The sequence below is a fragment of the Coregonus lavaretus genome (assembly GCF_964263955.1).
Source record: "Coregonus lavaretus genome assembly, chromosome: 32".
Classification (NCBI taxonomy): Eukaryota; Metazoa; Chordata; class Actinopteri; order Salmoniformes; family Salmonidae; genus Coregonus; species Coregonus lavaretus.
The window spans coordinates 36,537,617-36,560,789 of NC_140019.1; the positions used below are offsets into that span (position 1 = coordinate 36,537,617).

Genomic DNA, 23,173 nt, shown 5'->3' on the forward strand with positions numbered 1-23,173 from the left:
TTTAAAATAGTATTTGAACCCAGGTTTGGAGTGTGTGTCCCTATGGGTGACAGCTTGAGAACCCAGTCAGAACTAAAAGAGAATTTCAATGCTGACTGGGGCAGTTTGCCAGCCTCGATGAGGGGGAGGCACACAACACAACACATCACATACAGTTGAAGTCTGAAGTTTACATACACCTTAGCCAAATACATTTAAACTCCGTTTTTTTTAAATTCCCTGTCTTAGGTCAGTTAGGATCACCACTTTATTTTAAGAATGTGAAATGTCAGAATAATAGTAGAGAGAATGATTTCTTTCAGCTTTTATTTCTTTCATCACATTCCCAGTGGGTCAGAAGTTTACATACACTCAATTAGTATTTGGTAGCATTGCCTTTAAATTGTTTAACTTGGGTTAAACGCGTCGGGTAGCCTTCCACAAGCTTCCCACAATAAGTTGGGTGAATTTTGGCCCATTCCTCCTGACAGAGCTGGTGTAACTGAGTCAGGTTTGTAGGCCTCCTTGCTTGCACACACTTTTTCAGTTCTGCCCACACATTTTCTATAGGCTTGAGGTCAGGGCTTTGTGATGGCCACTCCAATACCTTGACTTTGTTGTCCTTAAGCCATTTTGACACAACTTTGGAAGTATGCTTGGGGTCATTGTCCATTTGGAAGACCCATTTGCGACCAAGCTTTAAACATCCTGACTGATGTCTTGAGATGTTGCTTTAATATATCTACATAATTTTCCTTCCTCATGATGCCATCTATTTTGTGAAGTGCACCAGACCCTCCTGCAGCAAAGCACCTCCAAAGCATGATGCTGCCACCCCCGTGCTTCACAGTTGGGATGGTGTTCTTCGGCTTGCAAGCAACCACCTTTTTCCTCCAAACATAACAATGGTCATTATGGCCAAACAGTTCTATTTTTGTTTCATCAGACCAGAGGACATTTCTCCAAAAAGTATGATCTTTGCAGTTGCAAACCGTAGTCTGGCATTTTTATGGCAGTTTTGGAGCAGTGGCTTCTTCCTTGCTGAGTGGCCTTTCAGGTTATGTCGATATAGGACTCGTTTTACTGTGGATATAGATACTTTTGTACCCGTTTCCTCCAGCATCTTCACAAGGTCCTTTGCTGTTGTTCTGGGATTGATTTGCACTTTACGCACCAAAGCACGTTCATCTCTAAGAGACAGAACGCATCTCCTTCCTGAGCGGTATGACGGCTGCGTGGTCCCATGGTGTTTATACTTGCGTACTATTGTTTGTACAGATGAACGTGGTACCTTCAGGCGTTTGGAATGAACCAGACTTGTGGAGGACTACAATTTGTTTTCTGAGGTCTTGGCTGATTTCTTTTGATTTTTCCATGATGTCAAGCAAAGAGGCACTGAGTTTGAAGGTAGGCCTTGAAATACATCCACAGGTACACCTCCAATTGACTCAAATTATGTCAATTAGCCTATCAGAAGCTTCTAAAGCCATGACATAATTTTCTGGAATTTTCCAAGCTGTTTAAAGACACAGTCAACTTAGTGTACGTAAACTTCTGACCCACTGGAATTGTGATACAGTGAATTATAAGTGAAATAATCTCTCTGTAAACAATTGTTGGGAAAATTACTTCTGTCATGCACAAAGTAGATGTCCTAACCGACTAACCGAAACGAGTTTTAATGACTCCAACCTAAGTGTATGTTCTAATAGAGTTTAGGGTAGAACATAGTATTTTATGAGGCCTTGGACAGATTAAGACAGATTCTTATTAAATTAGTTGTGGGCACCAGATCAGAATGTAAAGTCTTACAACAGAGCCACAGATGGCTGTAGGAACTCTTTGAACTAAAGTCTAGTGCTACTTTGACAAGTAGAGTACAGTCCGATGGCAGCTATCCTCGTATCCTTTACACGCTACTGAGCCAAGCCGTGCCAAGCCGAGCTGTACTGGGCTGGCCTTGTTATGCATCCAGTCAGATTTGAGTCGGAACAATAGTGGGAAAAGGGTGGTCTCTAACCCTTGAACAGTAAGGAAGGAGAACTAGTCCTCAGCCTGTAGGAAGGCAGCAGGCAAATGGGAGGCAAGCTGCTGAAAGGGGTCTATGAGTCACATCCTCCTCTTCCTCTGTCTCCACTCTGTAGGTTAACCTCCAGCCCACTGATACACACAGAGAAAAACAGGGCTCCGGTTCGTTGCTGAGAGCAGACCTGGTTTCAAATACTATTTGAAATCTTTTAAATACTTTTGAGTATTTTCTTTAGCTTGCTTCGAGAACCAGATGGACAGAGTTGACAGTTTTGGGACTGTTCTATTTGTCCATTTAGCCAGTCAATCTCAATCAAGCACAGATGAAGTATTTGAAAGATTTCAAATAGTATTTGAACCCAGGTCTGGTGCTGAGAGCAGAGAGGCAGGAAGCCTATGAAGCGGAGCGATAAAGTGTGAGCTGAAGGTGGCTGGGGGAGGCTGCAGGATAGGATGGGAGGGAGGGAAATGGGTGAGAGGATATTGTCCCTCCCATCCCACTTCCCACTGCAGAAGGCATTGTGATGAATACCTGGCTGCAATGCAACTGCAACATGGCGGCTGTTATAGAACTGAATTAGCAACCTGACAGCATTATTAACCTAGATGTATCTATCAATTTGACCAGATTACAAGGATGCAGATGAACTACTTTCCCACATTATACTACCAATAAAGAAGATGTGTAACACCCAGACCACAACTTCTGCTTTGGTTGCTGAATGCAAGTCATAATAGAGGAAGAGATGTTGTTCTTCAGAGATGAGCAGCAAAGTGAGTAAATTATTGTGTGTGTACAGTATGGCCAATGGAGTTCTCCTCCCTCTACACAAGGCCAATGGAGTTCTCCTCCCTCTACACAAGGCCAATGGAGTTCTCCTCCCTCTACACAAGGCCAATGGTGTTCTCCTCCCTCTACACAAGGCCAATGGTGTTCTCCTCCCTATACACAAGGCCAATGGAGTTCTCCTCCCTCTACACAAGGCCAATGGAGTTCTCCTCCCTCTACACAAGGCCAATGGAGTTCTCCTCCCTCTACACAAGGCCAAAGGAGTTCTCCTCCCTCTACACAAGGCCAATGGTGTTCTCCTCCCTCTACACAAGGTCAATGGAGTTCTCCTCCCTATACACAAGGCCAATGGTGTTCTCCTCCCTCTACACAAGGCCAATGGAGTTCTCCTCCCTATACACAAGGCCAAAGGAGTTCTCCTCCCTCTACACAAGGCCAATGGTGTTCTCCTCCTTCTACACAAGGCCAATGGTGTTCTCCTCCCTCTACACAAGGCCAATGGAGTTCTCCTCCCTATACACAAGGCCAAAGGAGTTCTCCTCCCTCTACACAAGGCCAATGGTGTTCTCCTCCTTCTACACAAGGCCAATTAGGGATTTTCAGGGGGAAATACATCCTACACAAAGGTTTTGTCTTGTCTTCCTCAGTGTTTGTGTGACTACCTACCAGTGTTGGGGAAGCTACGGTGAAAATAGTTCACCAAGCTACCAATTACTTCACACTGGAAGAAGTTCAGCTACCCTTAAGAAAAATATAGTTTACTACTCTAAGTTACTTTGAAAAAGTAGTTCACTACATCCAAACTACTAAGAGAAAAATTATGATATCTAAAATGTCATAATACAAATTGCAAGAACAGATCATTCTGGAGTAAGATGTTAACAGAGTGTAATTTATCCTATTAAACACAAAAACTGTTTCAAGTGAGAATTAGGCAGGTCTGATGCTGATATTTTCGGATATAAACTCATCAAAAAAAGAAACGTCCTCTCACTGTCAACTGCGTTTATTTTCAGCAAACTTAACATAAATATTTGTATGAACATAACAAGATTCAACAACTGAGACATAAACTAAACAAGTTCCACTGTGACTAACAGAAATTGAATAATGTGTCCCTGAACAAAGTAACAGTCAGTCTCTGGTGTGGCCACCAGCTGCATTAAGTACTGCAGTGCATCTCCTCCTCATGGACTGCACCAGATTTGCCAGTTCTTGCTGTGAGATGTTACCCCACTCTTCCTCCAAGGCACCTGCAAGTTCCAGGACATTTCTGGGGGGAATGGCCCTGGCCCTCACCCTCCGATCCAACAGGTCCCAGACGTGCTCAATGGGATTGAGATCCTGGCTCTTCGCTGGCCATGGCAGAACACTGACATTCCTGTCTTGCAGGAAATCACGCACAGAACGAGCAGTTTGGCTGGTGGCATTGTCATGCTGGAGGATCATGTCAGGATGAGCCTGCAGGAAGGGCACCACATGAGGGAGGAGGATGTCTTCCCTGTAACGCACAGCGTTGAGATTGCCAGCAATGAGAACAAGCTCAGTCCAATGATGCTGTGACACACCGCCCTAGACCATGACGGACGCTCATTCCTTTGACGATAAACGCGAATCCGACCATCACCCCTGGTAAGACAAAACCGCGAATCGTCAGTGAAGAGCACTTTTTGCCAGTCCTGTCTGGTCCAGCGACGGTGGGTTTGTGCCCATAGGCGACGTTGTTGCAGGTGATGTCTTGTGAGGACCTGCCTTACAACAGGCCTACAAGCCCTCAGTCCAGCCTCTCTCAGCCTATTGCGGACGGTCTGAGCACAGGAGGGATTGTGCGTTCCTGGTGTAACTCGCGCAGTTGTTGCCATCCTGTACCTGTCCCGCAGGTGTGATGTTTGGATGTACCGATCCTGTGCAGGTGTTGTTACACGTGGTCTGCCACTGCGAGGACGATCAGCTGTCCATCCCGTCTCCCTGTAGCGCTGTCTTAGGCATCTCACAGTACGGACATTGCAATTTATTGCCCTGGCCACATCTGCAGTCCTCATGCCTCCTTGCAGCATGCCTAAGGCACGTTCACGCAGACGAGCAGGGACCCTGGGCATCTTTAATTTGGTGTTTTTCAGAGTCAGTAGAAAGGCCTCTTTAGTGTCCTAAGTTTTCATAACTGTGACCTTAATTGCCTACCGTCTATAAGCTGTTAGTGTCTTAACGACCGTTCCACAGGTGCATGTTCATTAATTGTTTATGCTTCATTGAACAAGTATAGGAAACAGTGTTTAAACCCTTTACAATGAAGATCTGTGAAGTTATTTGGATTTTTACGAATTATCTTTGAAAGACAGGGTCCTGAAAAAGAGACGTTTCTTTTTTTGCTGAGTTTATTTTCACCCATATATTTTCTTTTTGCTAAAAGTGTAGTGTGTAGTTCTAGTAGTTAGCTACACCGCTACATGGGAAAAAAGTAATTAACTACTGAAAACACTACCTATATTAGAATTTTGTTTAACTACCACCAAGCTACTGCACATTTGTCTTAATTACTAGTTGAACTGCATATAGTTGACTACTCCCCAACACTGCTTCCTAGTCCCCTCCATGCAAGGCCAAAGGGGTGACGGCCGGGGGAGGGTTGTAGAATTAGATGAAGCCACTCAGAGGTAAATGGACATTCTCAGACTGGCCTACTTCAGCAGGAGAGGAGAGATGGAGAGGGCTGCTGATCACTGAGATTAACAGAGAAGGAGTGATCTGAGGTGATCACTGAGATTAACAGAGAAGGAGAGATCTGAAGTGATCACTGAGATTAACAGAGAAGGAGAGATCTGAGGTGATCACTGAGATTAACAGAGAAGGAGAGATCTGAGGTGATCACTGAGATTAACAGAGAAGGAGAGATCTGAGGTGATCACTGAGATTAACAGAGAAGGAGAGATCTGAGGTGATCACTGAGATTAACAGAGAAGGAGAGATCTGAGGTGATCACTGAGATTAACAGAGAAGGTGAGATCTGAGGTGATCACTGAGATTAACAGAGAAGGTGAGATCTGAGGTGATCACTGAGATTAACAGAGAAGGAGTGATCTGAAGTGATCACTGAGATTAACAGAGAAGGAGAGATCTGAGGTGATCACTGAGATTAACAGAGAAGGAGAGATCTGAAGTGATCACTGAGATTAACAGAGGAGAGATCTGAAGTGATCACTGAGATTATGAAGGATCACCATGAGCAGTGACTCCAAACGCCTGATTCAGTATAACATCTCCCAACCCAGTTTGGGACAGCAGATCACTAGATACAGTATCTTTCATAGTCAACTCCTGACAAGACATAGGGAGATTTTTACAGTGACTAGTCAGTTTTAAATAACGTGACTGTAGGTCCTGTATTCTGTAGGTCCTTTTTCGACCTGCAACAAACAAACAAATCAGGTCTTTGCTTTCTCTCTCTCCTCTTCTCCCCTGCCCCCATAGTCTTTATCTCTCTCTTCGTCTCCCCTGTCCACAGTCTTTATCTCTCCTATTCTCCCCTGTCCACATAGTCTTGATCTCCCTCTTCTTCTCCCCTGTCCATAGTCTTTATCTCTCTCTTCTTCTCCCCTGTCCATAGTCTTTATCTCTCTCTTCTACTCCCCTGTCCATAGTCTTTATCTCTCTCTCTTCTTCTCCCCTGTCCATAGTCTTTATCTCTCTCTTCTTCTCCCCTGTCCATAGTCTTTATCTCTCTCTTCTACTCCCCTGTCCATAGTCTTTATCTCTCTCCTCTTCTCCCCTGCCCACCTGGGCTAGAGATCTGGGCTCTGTCAGAGCTACAGAAAACACAGGATACAGATGTCCCTCATACACTGGAGGAAAACAGAGACCCCACACCAGCCTCTCCCTCCTATAACCTCGTCTCCCACCCACCTCCTCCTCTCCCTCCCTCCTCTCCCACCCACCTCCTCCTCTCCCTCCCTCCCTTCTCTCCCCCCCCCCCACTCCTCTCCCACCCTCCTCTTACTCCTCTCTAGGAGAGGTGGTATGATGACAGTAAACTGAAGACGGTGGAGTGTTGTGGGCTAGGAGAGGTGGTATGATGACAGTAAACTGAAGACGGTGGAGTGTTGTGGGCTAGGAGAGGTGGTATGATGACAGTAAACTGAAGACGGTGGAGTGTTGTGGGCTAGGAGAGGTGGTAGGATGACAGTAAACTGAAGACGGTGGAGTGTTGTGGGCTAGGAGAGGTGGTAGGATGACAGTAAACTGAAGACGGTGGAGTGTTGTGGGCTAGGAGAGGTGGTATGATGACAGTAAACTGAAGACGGTGGAGTGTTGTGGGCTAGGAGAGGTGGTAGGATGACAGTAAACTGAAGACGGTGGAGTGTTGTGGGCTAGGAGAGGTGGTAGGATGACAGTAAACTGAAGACGGTGGAGTGTTGTGGGCTAGGAGAGGTGGTAGGATGACAGTAAACTGAAGACGGTGGAGTGTTGTGGGCTAGGAGAGGTGGTAGGATGACAGTAAACTGTGACAGCTGAATTGTTTTCAGTTCCCATAACATCAGTTTATCATGCTACTGAAAGAGGAAGGGGGGAGGGAGGGACAAAATGGCCTCCCCTGATTTCACATGATCTTCATTAAAAAAATTATGTCATTCAAAACTAACATAATCATTGTTTTGTTTTTTGGTGAACCATCTCACAGAGTGGGACTTTAAAATATATTGCAAACTCTCAGTGCATTATGCAATGAATCAGCCTGTCATTTTACACACAGTGACAGACAGTTTGCATCATTCACAAAAATGGAAAATGTCCTTCCCGCTCATTGTTACAGACCTCACAACACGTCTCACACAAGACAACATGCAGCTACAAAACAGTTTTTTTTCTTCCAATCCCCCACGTTTTTTTTATTTCTCGCAAAAACAGTCTTAGTGAAACCTTTCTGCATGAAGTGGTCATGACCATAACCTCTTCCCTGTTTACACTAGTGTCATGTGGTTACTTTTAGACAACAACTAATATTCTATTGCAAGTTGTCCTGTTCAGGACTCTGTTTACAGTAAAGAGTCAATCGTTTCTCAGAGCTTGGTGGTGTCTCTCTGTCTGACATTAGCTCATACAAATGTTATTGCTTTACATAAAAGCATCTGAACAAATTAACATCTTGACTGAGACTTACTGGGATCATTTGTTCTTAATTGCAACTAAGCCATGTTAACAACTAGGCACCATGAGTTCTGACCACAAATCCAGTCCCTGGCAACACTTACATTACAGAGAGATTGGCATAACTCTTTTATTTTTATTTTATGGACTTCAATTCATTATGTTACCACTAAGTAAATGCTTTGCAAAATCAAGCATGTCTCAGTGCAGTTGGGTGAGGAGGCAAAATAACAGTGACTGAGAAGGATGTAACATTCACTGGTATGTTCTAGCAGTCTGAATGTAAAGAACAACATCACTACTGCCACCCTTAACAGTCTGCCGTTAGGCTATCACACTAGTCAAATAGGAAGTTACATGGAAAGGGACTCAACAACATTGTGAAAGAAAGATGCAATATGCCTCCAAGTCAGGGGTTCACAAACTCTTTTGGCCCACATCCCCATTTTGACATCTGAAAATTCTCACGACCCCAACCATGTGAAAACAATTATGTACTTTTATATTTGGGGCTATGGCAGTCAATTGAAAACATTCAAACAGTATTTCTGGATTGTCTTCAACTCAACATCACATACTTTTAATGTGGGGCTATGACAGTCAATTGCAAATTAGTCTGACATAATGTCTCTTATCTCACCACCACTAATGACATGGCTGTGCTTGATGCATGTCGCGTCGGAGCTTCTCAAAGTCAGGGTGCGTGGTCGACAGTGCGCATCTCATCTCTGCTGTCACATCCAACCTGGATCGATATTTGGTTTTAATGCAGACGAGAGCACTGAACCCAGCTTCACACAGATATGAGCTGGCGAAGGGTATCATGAGTTTTATGGTGCTTTCAAGACAACTGGGAACTCTAAAAAGTACGAGATCAATCATGATGTCAGTGATCTTTAGGTCTAGAAAGTCAGAGCTCTAGAAAGAGGCCAGGTTCCTGAGTTGGAATTCCGAGTTGGATGACCGTTTTTTTCCCAGTGGTCTTGAACGCAGAATTAATGCTCAGAGCAGGGGTGTCAAACTCATTTTAGCTCAGGGGCCACATGGAGGAAAATCTATTCCCAAGTGGGCCGGACCAGAAAAATCATGGTATATATAACTTAAAAACAACAACTTCAGATTGTTTTCTTTGTTTTAATACGATCAACATACAACATAAAGCTGGAGCCTGAGGACAGTGTGTCCAAAATAGTACAAGCACAACATCACTATTAAATCACAAAACACGTCAAGTTTATTTGAAAATTCTAAAGAAAAAGAACACAAACACACAATGCCTCAGTGATTAACAGAACTGTTTCACAGATCACAGAACTATATCAGGGTGTCATTTCTCAGGCAGAAATGTAGATAAAAATAATGAAATCCTGTTCCCCAAACAAGTGCAAGAACCACAGAGTCAAGAATAGGTTAAATATACAAATAAAATAAAATCAATTAAAAACAATAGCACATCAACATAAAAACATATAAACATAAAGCTGGAGCCTGAGGACAGTGTCCAAAAGCACAACATCACTATTAATCATAAAACACCTCAAGTTATTTGAAAGTTCTGAGGACAAAGAACACACAAACACACAATGCCTCAGTGATTCACAGAAGTATATCACAGATCACAGAACTATATCAGGGTGTCATTTCTCAGGCAGAAATGTAGATAAAAATAATGAAATCCTGTTCCCCAAACAAGTGCAAGAACCACAGAGTCAAGAATAGGTTAAATATACAAATAAAATAAAAACAATTAAAAACAATAGCACATCAACATAAAAACATATAAACATAAATCTGAAAGCGTTGCTCAAACTCCCGTAACAGTCCCGTTATTTTATCTTTGAACCGCTTCATGTCTGCCACATGTTGGGTCGCGCACACATTTTTCAGACAGGGGAAGTGAGCTGCATCACCACCGGCAAGTTGCGTCTCCCACAATGACAGCTTCAACTTGAAAGAACGTATGCTGTCATAATACTGCGTGACAACTTTGTTGCGCCCTTGCAGCTGTTTGTTCAAGTTATTCAGGTGCTCTGTAACATCCACCATAAATGCAAGGTCCGGCATCCATTCTGCAGAATGAAATTCTAACACTGGTTTGCCCTTTTCTTCCATGAACTGTTCAATTTCTTCTCGTAAATCAAAGAAACGCCTCAGCACAGCACCTCGGCTTAACCATCTTACCTCAGTGTGGTATGGCAGGCCATAGATGTGGTCTTTCTCTCTGAGAAGGCTGTCAAACTGACGGTGATTCAGGCTTCTGGATCGGATGAAATTAACAGTTTGGATGACCACCTTCATGACGTTATCCATCTTTAATGACTTGCAACACAAAGCCTCCTGGTGCAAAATACAGTGAAAAGTCAAAAAATCACGTCCTCCATTTGCAGATTGCACTTTCTCTCTGAACTTTGTCACAACGCCTGCTTTTTTCCCGATCATTGAGGGCGCACCATCTGTAGCCAGGCTGACAGCGCGGGACCAGTCCACTCCGACCCTGTCCAGCGCGCCGACGAGTGCGGTAAAAATATCAGCTGCTGTCATTGTATCTGTCATCGGCACCAACTCCACTAACTCCTCAGTGACGGTCAATGTGTCATCAACTCCGCGGATGAAAAAGTGGCCAGTTGTGCAACATCTGTAATGTCCGTGCTTTCATCATTTGCAACCGAAAACGCAATAAATGACTTTACTTTTTGCTTCAACTGGCTGTCCAAATCCACTGAAAGATCGGAAATCCTGTCTGCAACTGTGTTTCTTGTCAGGCTGATATTTGCAAAAGCCTGCCGCTTTTCAGGGCACACAATCTCCGCTGCCTTCATCATGCATGTTTTTACAAATTCACCCTCACTAAATGGTTTTGAAGCCACTGTGATTTCATTAGCAATGAGGTAGCTAGCTTTCACTGCAGCGTCACTGATGTCTCGGCTGTGAGTAAACACAGACTGCTGTTTCTTCAGACCCGCCAACAGTTCATTCACCTTCTCTCTTCTCCGCTGTCCTTGAAAGTTGTCATATTTGTCGGCATGAAGACTCACATAGTGGCGACAAAGGTTATATTCTTTCAGCACTGCAACATGCTCTGAACACACCAAACATACAGCTTTCCCATTCAATTCCGTGATTAAATAGGATGACCATTTTTCTTGGAACACACGTCCACTTTTCTCTTTTTTGACAGAGACATATTGGGGCAATGAGGGTGCCAAAGCACATAATGTTAAAAGTAGAAGCCGTAATAAATATCGCGGGCAAAACAAAGTAGCTCATTGGCTGCACGTGCTTGACCTACTTGCTCTGCCCCGGTATAAACAGTTTGCTTGCTTAACACAATTGCTATTGCGCCATCCAGTGGACGCAATTGGAACAGCAGTTTATTTTATTGAAAAATTGCAGCGCATTTTTATACTTTACAAAATTAATATTATTATTATTATTTATTTTTTTCAAAATCATCTCGCGGGCCGGATTAAACCCGTTTGCGGGCCTGATCCGGCCCGCGGGCCGTACGTTTGACACCCCTGGCTCAGAGGGAGACGGCAGGGTATTCCCTCTGAGTCAGGAACCAGAACTCCTCCGTAGTGACCCATGAATGCATTCGGTCACATGACAGCTCGATCAGCTGTTCGATTTCACTTACCGGCATGTCAACTGAGCCTGGATCACAGTCAAACGGATTGGAAAGTAGGTCCCAAAGTGCTCTTCCAAGCGTTGGAGGTGAGCAGTCATCACTCGTGTGGGACACTTGATGCTGTTTTCTGATAGAAACATGCACAGCCGAGGGAAGGGGGCATGGTTCTCTTTTGTAAGACTCTCTCTCCAATAAGAATTATTTCCTCTGAATCCACTGATTCGGTCACTCATCTTCAGATTATTTTTGTATTTCCCCTGCATGCTTGCGCTCAGTTTGTTCAGTTTCCCAAATATGTCTGTTACATAGGCAAGGAGACATTTTATTTTCATTACACAGAAAGTCAACCAAGTCTGTTTTTTTTTTACATCCATTGTGAATGACACAACAGTTCCTTTCTTAATGCGAAAAATCTTTCCAACACTCCCTCTCGATAACCATCAAGCCTTGGTGTGAAATAGAACATTGTCATGCTCTCACCCTATATCTCCACACAGCGGCAACCCTTCAAATGTGAAAAAAGTCAAGGGGTCTGAATACTTTCTGAATGCACTGTATATATATATACACAGTGCCTTCGGAAAGTATTCAGACCCCTTGACTTTTTTCACATTGTTACGTTTACAGCTTTATTCTAAAACTGATTTAAACATTTCCCCTCATCAATCTACAAACAATACTCCATAATGACAGAACAAAAACAGGTTTAGACATTTTTGCTAATAAAAAAAAAAACTGAAATAATACATTTACATAAGTATTCAGACCTTTTACTCAGTACAGCACCTTTGGCAGCGATTACAGCCTCGAGTCTTCTTGGGTATGACGCTACAAGCTTGGCACACCTGGATTTGGGGAGTTTCTCCCATTCTTCTCTGCACATCCTCTCAAGCTCTGTCAGGTTGGATGGGGAGCGTTGCTGCACAGCTATTTTTAGGTCTCTCCGGAGATGTTCGGTCGGTTTCAAGTCCGGGCTCTGGCTGGGCCACTCAAGGACATTCAGGGACTTGTCCCGAAGCCACTGCTGAGTTGTCTTGAGTGTGTGCTTATGATCAATGTGCTGTTGGAAGGTGAACCTTTGCCCCAGTCTGAGGTTCTGAGCGCTCTGGAGCAGGTTTTCATCAAGGATCTCTCAATACTTTCCTCTGTTCATCTTTCCCTCGATCCTGACTAGTCTCCCAGTCCCTGATGCTGAAAAACATCCCCACAGCATGATGCTGCCACCACCATGCTTCACAGTAGGGATGGTGCCAGGTTTCCTCCAGACGTGACGCTTCGCAATCAGGCCAAAGAGTTCAATCTTGGTTTCATCAGACCAGAGAATCTTGTTTCTCTTGGTCTGAGAGTCTTTAGGTGCCTTTTGGCAAACTCCAAGCGGGCTGTCATGTGCCTTTTACTGAGGAGTGGCTTCTGTCTGGCCACTCTACCATAAAGGCCTGATTGGTGGAGTGCTGCAGAGATGGTTGTCCTTCTGGAAGTTTCTCCCATCTCCACAGAAGAACTCTAGAGCTCTGTCAGAGTGACCATCGGGTTCTTGGTCACCTCCCTGACCAAGGCCCTTCTCCCCTGATTGCGCAGTTTGGCCAGGCGGCCAGCTCTAGGAAGAGTCTTGGTGGTTCCAAACTTCTTTCATTTAAGAATGATGGAGGCCACTGTGTTCTTGGGGACCTTCAATGCTGCAGACATTTTTTGGTATCCTTCCCCAGATCTGTGCCTCGACACAATCCTGTCTCTGAGCTCTACAGACAATTCCTTTGACCTCATGGCTTGGTTTTTGCGCTGACATGCATTGTCAACTGTGGGACCTTATGTAGACTGGTGTGTGCCTTTCCAAATCATGTCCAATCAATTGAATTTACCACAGATAAATCAAGTTGTAGAAACATCTCATGGATGATCAATGGAAACAGGATGCACCTGAGCTCAATTTCGAGTCTCATAGCAAAGGGTCTGAATACTTATGTAAATATGTTTTTTTCTGTTTTTTACTTTTAATAAATATGCACAAAAAAAATACAAACCTGTTTTTGCTTTCTCATTATGGGGTATTGTGTGTAGATTGCTGAGGATTATTATCTTTTAAATCCATTTTAGAATAAGGCTGTAATGTAACAAAATGTGGAAAAGGTCAAGGGGTCTGAATACTTTCCAAAGGCACTGTATATACAGTACCAGTCAAAAGTTTGGACACACCTACTCTTTCAAGGGTTTTTCTTTATTTTTAATATTTTCTACATTGTAGAATAATAGTGAAGACATCAAAACTATGAAACAAGACATATGGAATTATGCAGTAACCAAAAAAGTGTTCAACAAATCAAAATACACTGCTCAAAAAAATAAAAGGGAACACTTAAACAACACAATGTAACTCCAAGTCAATCACACTTCTGTGAAATCAAACTGTCCACTTAGGAAGCAACACTGATTGACAAATTTCACATGCTGTTGTGCAAATGGAATAGACAACAGGTGGAAATTATAGGCAATTAGCAAGACACCCCCAATAAAGGACTGGTTTTGCAGGTGGTGACCACAGACCACTTCTCAGTTCCTATGCTTCCTGGCTGATGTTTTGGTCACTTTTGAATGCTGGCGGTGCTTTCACTCTAGTGGTAGCATGAGACGGAGTCTACAACCCACACAAGTGGCTCAGGTAGTGCAGCTCATCCAGGATGGCACATCAATGCGAGCTGTGGCAAGAAGGTTTGCTGTGTCTGTCAGCGTAGTGTCCAGAGCATGGAGGCGCTACCAGGACAGGCCAGTACATCAGGAGATGTGGAGGAGGCCGTAGGAGGGCAACAACCCAGCAGCAGGACTGCTACCTCCGCCTTTGTGCAAGGAGGAGCAGGAGGAGCACTGCCAGAGCCCTGCAAAATGACCTCCAGCAGGCCACAAATGTGCATGTGTCTGCTCAAACGGTCAGAAACAGACTCCATGAGGGTGGTATGAGGGCCCGACGTCCACAGGTGGGGGTTGTGCTTACAGCCCAACACCGTGCAGGACGTTTGGCATTTGCCAGAGAACACCAAGATTGGCAAATTCGCCACTGGCGCCCTGTGCTCTTCACAGATGAAAGCAGGTTCACACTGAGCACATGTGACAGACGTGACAGAGTCTGGAGACGCCGTGGAGAACGTTCTGCTGCCAGCAACATCCTCCAGCATGACCGGTTTGGCGGTGGGTCAGTCATGGTGTGGGGTGGCATTTCTTTGGGGGGCCGCACAGCCCTCCATGTGCTTGCCAGAGGTAGCCTGAATGCCATTAGGTACCGAGATGAGATCTTCAGACCCCTTGTGAGACCATATGCTGGTGCAGTTGGCCCTGGGTTCCTCCTAATGCAAGACAATGCTAGACCTCATGTGGCTGGAGTGTGTCAGCAGTTCCTGCAAGAGGAAGGCATTGATGCTATGGACTGGCCCGCCCGTTCCCCAGACCTGAATCCAATTGAGCACATCTGGGACATCATGTCTCGCTCCATCCACCAACGCCACACCACAGACTGTCCAGGAGTTGGCGGATGCTTTAGTCCAGGTCTGGGAGGAGATCCCTCAGGAGACCATCCGCCACCTCATCAGGAGCATGCCCAGGCGTTGTAGGGAGGTCATACAGGCACGTGGAGGCCACACACACTACTGAGCCTCATTTTGACTTGTTTTAAGGACATTACATCAAAGTTGGATCAGCCTGTAGTGTGGTTTTCCACTTTAATTTTGAGGGTGACTCCAAATCCAGACCTCCATGGGTTGATAAATTTGATTTCCATTGATCATTTGTGTGATTTTGTTGTCAGCACATTCAACTATGTAAAGAAAAAAGTATTTAATAAGATTATTTCATTCATTCAGATCTAGGATGTGTTATTTTAGTGTTCCCTTGATTTTTTTGAGTAGTGTATATTTTATATTTGAGATTCTTCAAATAGCCACCCTTTGCCTTGATGACAGCTTTGCACACTCTTGGCATTCTTTCAACCAGCTTCACCTGTAATGCTTTTCAAACAGTCTTGAAGGAGTTCCCACATATGCTGAGCACTTGTTGGCTGCTTTTCCTTCACTCTGCGGTCCGACTCATCCCAAACCATCTCAATTTGGTTGAGGTCGGGGGATTGTGGAGGCCAGGTCATCTGATGCAGCACTCCATCACTCTCCTTCTTGGTAAAATAGCCCTTACACAGCCTGGAGGTGTGTTGGGTCATTGTCCTATTGAAAAACAAATGATAGTCCCACTAAGCACAAACCAGATGGGATGGCGTATCAATGCAGAATGCTGTGGTAGCCATGCTGGTTAAGTGTGCCTTGAATTCTAAATAAATCACAGACAGTGTCACCAGCAAAGCACCCCCACACCATAACACTTCCTCCTCCATGCTTTACGGTGGGAACTACACATGCGGAGATCATCCGTTCACCCACACCGTGTCTCACAAAGACACAGCGGTTGGAACCAAAAATCTCCAGTTTGGACTCCAGACCAAAGGACAAATTTCCACCGGTCTAATGTCCATTACTCGTGTTTCTTGGCCCAAGCAGGTCTCTTCTTATTATTGGTGTCCTTTAGTAGTGGTTTCTTTGCAGCAATTCAACCATGAAGGCCTGATTCACACAGTCCCCTCTGAACAGTTGATGTTGAGATGTGTCTGTGACTTGAACTCTGTGAAGCATTTATTTGGGCTGCAATTTCTGAGGCTGGTAACACTAATGAACTTATCCTCTGCAGCAGAGGTAACTCTGGGTCTTCCATTCCTGTGGCGGTCCTCATGAGAGCCAGTTTCGTCATAGCGCTTGATGGTATGGACTTGGTATTTTACCGAATAGGGCTATCTTCTGTATACCCCCCCACATACACACACTTTTTTGGTTACTACATATTCCGTATGTGCTATTTCATAGTTTTGATGTCATCACTATTATTCTACAATGTAGAAAATAGTAAAACATAAAGGAAAACCCTTGAATGAGTAGGTGTGTCCAAACTTTTGACTGGTAGTGTATATATTTTTTTCTTTCAGCATTTTGGAAATTCTCCCGCGTCCCCATTTTCATATCGTACCCCTAGTTTGGGAACCGCTGCTCTAAATTAATCTGGAAAGAACCCATTCAAACATGATCTTCCAGATACGTAATGTCCCCCAACTCCAACTCTCCACTGGAAATTCAATTCAAACAATTAGCGGAAGCGGACAAGCGGTAAAGTCCAAAGCCAAACGGAGTAGGAGGGTGGGAGGAGCCAAGCAGGCCTCTGGGATACATACAGGATGCTGGCTGAGCTGGCTGGGGGTAGGCTGTACATAAATAACAGTGAAGCACTATTGTGAGAGACAATATGTCATTGTTCAACAATGAAGCTATGGCCACCACGCTGTCTGGATGACAGTACAGGCCTGTGTGCTAACTAGCTAACAGTCACATTTTGGGCTCTCTCTTCTCTCATCTCCCCCTCCTATCTCCCCCTCCTATCTCCCCCTCCTATCCCCCCCTCCTATCCCCCCCTCCTATCTCCCCCTCCTATCTCCCCCTCCTATCCCCCCCTCCTATCCCCCCCTCCTATCTCCCCCTCCTATCCCCCCCTCCTATCTCCCCCTCCTATCCCCCCCTCCTATCTCCCCCTCCTATCTCCCCCTCCCATCTCCCCCTCCCATCTCCCCCTCCCATCTCCCCCTCCCATCTCCCCCTCCTATCTCCCCCTCCTATCTCCCCCTCCCATCTCCCCCTCCTATCCCCCCCTCCTATCTCCCCCTCCTATCTCCCCCTCCTATCTCCCCCTCCTATCTCCCCCTCCTATCTCCCCCTCCCATCTCCCCCTCCTATCTCCCCCTCCTATCTCCCCCTCCTATCTCCCCCTCTCAGATGAAGACATCAGACTGAGACAGTGTTTAAGTCAAGCACACGCTGTTCCTCTTCGTTGGAAGAAACAACATTCAGACACAGGACGGAGCTTCACACAGATCTGCCACTTAGAGCAATAAAATACAGACAAACTCCCTGAAACAGCGCTACATAAAAATCAGGAGTTCATCTGTGTCCTCCCTGTCGCTCTATGAAGGAGGAGAGACGGCAGTACGAGACATGGATCTGTACATATAGACGACCTTATCCTTTGTAAGGACAGGCCTAAGTATCCCTTTCAGACGTACCCCACATAAATCATACTATACAGTCCTGACTACAGTTAGTATCAGTCATTTTTGATGTTTAGGATGCATGAAAATCAGTCCAAAGCTGTCAAATCCACCTCTTCTCTCCCTGTAATCTTTAGAATGTGCTCCCCTCTAATGTATATTTGCATGGTGGCACTGGAGGGCAATTCCAAGGTAACTTAATTACACTTTGGCTCAGATTTTTCACTTTAAAAAAATTTATGAAACAAAAAAACAACTCTACAACTCTATGCACAAGGACTTCTTTGAACAATTTACTGTGCAGATGCAAATTTGGTAACAGTCAGAATTACAGCAAAATATCCATCAGTTTTTTTTATGCGACCACAATTTTCCAAAAACTCTTAAACATCTGCTCCGAATTAAGATTGAAAGATTTCTGCAGAAAGAATGGGATTGTCAGCTATTACCTGACACTTTGAGTTTGAAAATAAATACATTTTGGTTGTTGAACTACAGTAAGTGGATTTACATCCGGTAACAGAATGACATCACGGGTCCCTGATCTGTACTCTACAGAAATGCATAATTATGAATAACGAATATCATTCTCTTCATGGTGATGTGTCCTGAATAGGTACACAAAGATAGAAATATTCAATATCCTTCTTTCGCATATCTGGCTATTATTATACACATTGACTATTATTCTAATGAGATCTGCCCCCCCAAACAAGACCACATTTGGTTGTTCGTGACCATACCAAATCTGAACCTATCATAGACGTCTATGTTTCACAAGTTTGGTCATCTAGGTACAGCACAGTAGAGTACAGCAGAGTAGATATGTTCAGTGCAGTACACTACATTATACTCTACTCTAGTGTACTGAAACTCTACTCTACTGAAACTACTGTACCGTACTGAAACTCTACTCTACTGAAACTACCGTACTGAAACTCTCCTCTACCGTCCAAACATAGACATCTATAATTAGTTCCGATTTGGTCCGGCCATTACATTTACATTTTACATTTTAGTCATTTAGCAGACGCTCTTATCCAGAGCGACTTACAGAAGCAATTAGGGTTAAGTGCCTTGCTCAAGGGCACATCGACAGATTTTTCACCTAGTCGGCTCGGGGATTAGAACCAGCGACCTTTCGGTTACTGGCACAACGCTCTTACCCACTAAGCTACCTGCCGCCCGGCCATGGCGGACTGAACAAATTTAAACTACTTTTCGACGTCCGGTGTCGGTGCTCAGTGGGTGAGGATGCTTGTTACAGTAAATGGAAAGAGGGTAGGTGGTAGGTTTCATGGTAGGTGTCAGTAAGAGCCAGAAGTGGTGACATTAACTGGGGAGAGAGAGAGAGAGAGAGAGAGAGAGAGAGTGAGAGGAGTGGTGAGAGAGAGTGGAGGGAGAGAGAGGATGGAGAGAGAGAGAGAGAGAGAGAGAGAGGTGAGAGAGAGAGGAGTGAGAGTGTGGTCGGAGAGAGAGTGGAGGGAGAGAGAGGATGGAGAGAGAGAGCGGCAGAGAGAGGGGGAGAGGGAGGGGTTGACCACCAGAGGACAGAAAGACAAAGAAAACAGTAATGAGCTGAACATGTTCAGACAGAGTGTAAAAGTAGGATCATGGAGGGGATAGAGTGGGGGTATCTACAGTGCCTTGCAAAAGTATTAATCCCCCTTGGCGTTTTTCCTATTTTGTTGCATTGCAACCTGTAATTTAAATAGATTTTTATTTGGATTTCATGTAATGGACATACACAGAATAGTCAAAATTGGTGAAGTTAAATGAAAAAAATAACTAAATAATGGAAAAGTGGTGTGTGCATATGTATTCACCCCCTTTGCTATGAAGCCCCGAAATAAGATCTGGTGCAACCAATTACCTTCAGAAGTCACATAATTAGTTAAATAAAGTCCACCTGTGTGCAATCTAAGTGTCACATGATCTCAGTATATATATACACCTGTTCTGAAAGGCCCCAGAGTCTGCAACACCACTAAGCAAGGGGCACCACCAAGCAAGCAGCACCATGAAGACCAAGGAGCACTCCAAACAGGTCAGGGACAAAGTTGTGGAGAAGTACAGATCAGGGTTGGGTTATAAAAAAATATCTGAAACTTTGAACATCCCACGGAGCACCATTAAATCCATTATTAAAAAAATGGAAAGAACATGGCACCACAACAAACCTGCCAAGAGAGGGCCGCCCACCAAAACTCACAGACCAGGCAAGGAGGGCATTAATCAGAGAGGCAACAAAGAGACCAAAGATAACCCTGAAGGAGCTGCAAAGCTCCACAGCGGAGATTGGAGTATCTGTCCATAGGACCACTTTAAGCCGTACACTCCACAGAGCTGGGCTTTACGGAAGAGTGGCTAGAAAAAAGACATTGCTTAAAGAAAGAAATCAGTAAACAAATTTGGTGTTCCCCAAAAGGCATGTGGGAGACTCCCCAAACATATGGAAGAAGGTACTCTGGTCAGGTGAGACTAAAATTGAGCTTTTTGGCCATCAAGGAAAAACGCTATGTCTGGCGCAAACCCAACACCTCTCATCACCCCGAGAACACCATCCATGTTTTTCATCGGCAGGGACTGGGAAACTGGTCAGAATCGATGGAATGATGGATGGCGCTAAATACAGGGAAATTCTTGAGGGAAACCTGTTTGTCTTCCAGAGATTTGAGACTGGGACAGAGGTTCACCTTCCAGCAGGACAATGACCCTAAGCATACTGCTAAAGCAACACTCGAGTGGTTTAAGGGGAAACATTGAAATGTCTTGGAATGGCCTAGTCAAAGCCCAGACCTCAATCCAATTGAGAATCGGTGGTATGACTTAAAGATTGCTGTACACCAGCGGAACCCATCCAACTTGAAGGAGCTGGAGCAGTTTTGCCTTGAATAATGGCCAACAATCCCAGTGGCTAGATGTGCCAAGCTTATAGAGACATACCCCAAGAGACTTGCAGCTGTAATTGCTGCAAAAGGTGGCTCTACAACGTATTGACTTGGGGGGGGGGGTGAATAGTTATGCACGCTCAAGTTCTGTTTTTTTGTCTTATTTCTTGTTTGTTTCACAAGAAAAAACATTTTGCATCATCAAAGTAGTAGGCATGTTGTGTAAGTCAAATGATACAACCCCCCCCAAAATAAATTGTAATTCCAGGTTGTAAGGCAACAAAATAGGAAAAATGCCAAGGTGGGGTGAATACTTTCGCAAGCCACTGTATGCCTTAATTTTTCAAATATATAGACTAATTTGACATGCTCCTATGAACTTAACATGTTGGTGCTCATGGGTCCTTCTAGATGGAAATGCCCTGGCCTACCAAATGAGTCTTAACTGAAATAGGAAGCTGTTTCTGCCTGTTCCTGCAGCACAAACAGAAGAAGTGGTTGGACTACAGTATGCAGAGGGCAAGCTTGAGGTTCTATGCACTTACCAATAAAATGGTGTGTGTGTGTGTGTGTGTGTGTGTGTGTGTGTGTGTGTGCACGTTTTACTATACCTGTGTGTACCAGAAGTCCTCACAAGAATAGCAAACCAACTAATATTCAGTGAAGGGAGGACATTTTGTCGGTCCTCACTTGTAAAAAGCTATTTTTGACTTAGGGGTTAGGTTTAGGTTTACATTTAGGGGTTAATGTTATGGAAAATAGGATTTTGAATGGGAATCAATTGTTGCTCCCCAAACAGTCCTCACGAGTATAGTAAGACATAGCTGTGTGTGTGTGTGTGTGTGTGTGTGTGTCCTTCCCAAATGAGTTGTTGAAACCATCCTCAAGATGAGGGTAATAATCACAGCAACACGGGTGTTATTATGAATCACTGTTTAAACATTATGGCTGATAACACAATGCACCTGACATCACTGAAACACAACACATGTAAATAGGCTGTCCGTGTTTCGTTTGGATTTTGGACAACAGTAATGATTGATATCCTGCTGAGATCTCTTTAAGTTCTCACAGTCCACTGGAAATAATTTCTTTGTTGAGACACATCTGATATTTGAGAGCAGGAAAACAGAACAGGAAATCAAAAGTGAATGTAATGTTAACTCAGGAGGATCTAAGTCATCTTTGGGATTGGAAACTTGTTGAATAGTAACATGTCATTGGAGCTAGTTCTCTATTGATCCGTAGTCTAAATTACATGTAAAACTCCATTACAAATCTATGCTGCATTATACTGCGTCACATTTAAACCTAAAACAGGGTCACAGATAATGATGCCTGTAGTGTCCATCTATAGACAGATAGAGAGGCCTCTGAAGGTCAACGATTCTGGTAAGTGTAACGTTGTGCGTCACACAAAACATCTAACAACCAAAGACTGACCCAAGCAGCTCTGAGACACTTCATGCAGTAGGGTTATAGAGGAACTATCATCTGGGCCATGCTACAAGACGCACTGACACTGAACAACATAACATTCAGCCATTCATGACATTTGATTTAAATGAATAATCTCACTCGCCACAATCCCAAAAAAACAGAGCTAAAATTGGGAAGTATTTTAAATGAGAAATTCCAGTGATTATTTTAAACTTCTTAGGTCTCTCCGTGTTCTGCTGATACTGCTGCATTGTCTAACAAATAACTTACTGAATAGCTCGTCAAGGCTGTTCTTGATTCAATCAGGTTTCGGCTGTGAAACTCCACAACAGACAGATTCCGAGATCCCAAAACCCACTCAAGACGAAGAGGAGGGTGGGAGATGACCCTAGCAAATCTACAATGGGGTGGGTCTGTAAACCCATAGCCTACAGCAAAACAGAGGTGATAGTATAATGGTCATATATAATTTTATTTAAAATAGTCAAATAAATTATTACACACAATCTATTTCATTATTCTGCGGTAGGACTACACAGAACTCTACAAGTAACATATAGTGGAATGCTGTCATTATTCACCCAGTTACAGTGAAAACGACAATATTGATCAATAATAATGATAATTTAAATCATTATTAGGCATATAGCAAAAAATATATATATGTATTGAAGAAGTGCGCTCCATCACAATCTCATGCTGCAGGATATTGCCCAGTCACAGTGCGAGATCCGAGACGGTCACTGAAACATTCGAACCTATTAGTCTAAATATTCTGACAATCATGCATTACCTTTTGCTGTGTTTCGATGTGCGTGGTTGTTATCCCAATGGAACATTAAACGCTTGAATCCCTCGGTTTTTCAGTTGTGACGGGAGAAGAAGAGGAAACACCATCCCTGTCCGCAACTTTGTTGCAATGGTTAGTTTACTCCGCAAAGTATCAACGAGATCTTAATTAAAGGGGAGGGCGGCGGTGGAGTTTAGCCGACATTCTTCCTGTTCAACAAACTCAGCCTCAATTTGAAAGTTGCACATCAATCTTTTGACTGCACTACGTTGCCTTTGCAAGAAAAGTAAGATTTGTTTTCTTATTTTACTTTCGGAATAGGCCTAATGCTGAAGAATGGACACCTTGCAATCAGGTCATTTAA

The 23,173-nt window shown here is 44.0% G+C and overlaps 1 protein-coding gene across 1 annotated transcript in view; it reads right to left on the bottom strand.

The window, feature by feature from the left end:
• Positions 1 to 22,902, bottom strand: part of LOC311107274 (arf-GAP with Rho-GAP domain, ANK repeat and PH domain-containing protein 3-like) — a 58,457-nt gene extending 35,555 nt beyond the window's left edge. The window contains exon 1 of the mRNA XM_084149754.1: positions 22,813 to 22,902. The gene's annotated coding sequence lies outside the window, so the exon portion shown is untranslated. The remainder of the gene's footprint in view (positions 1 to 22,812) is intronic.
• Between the last annotated feature and the right edge of the window lie 271 nt (positions 22,903 to 23,173).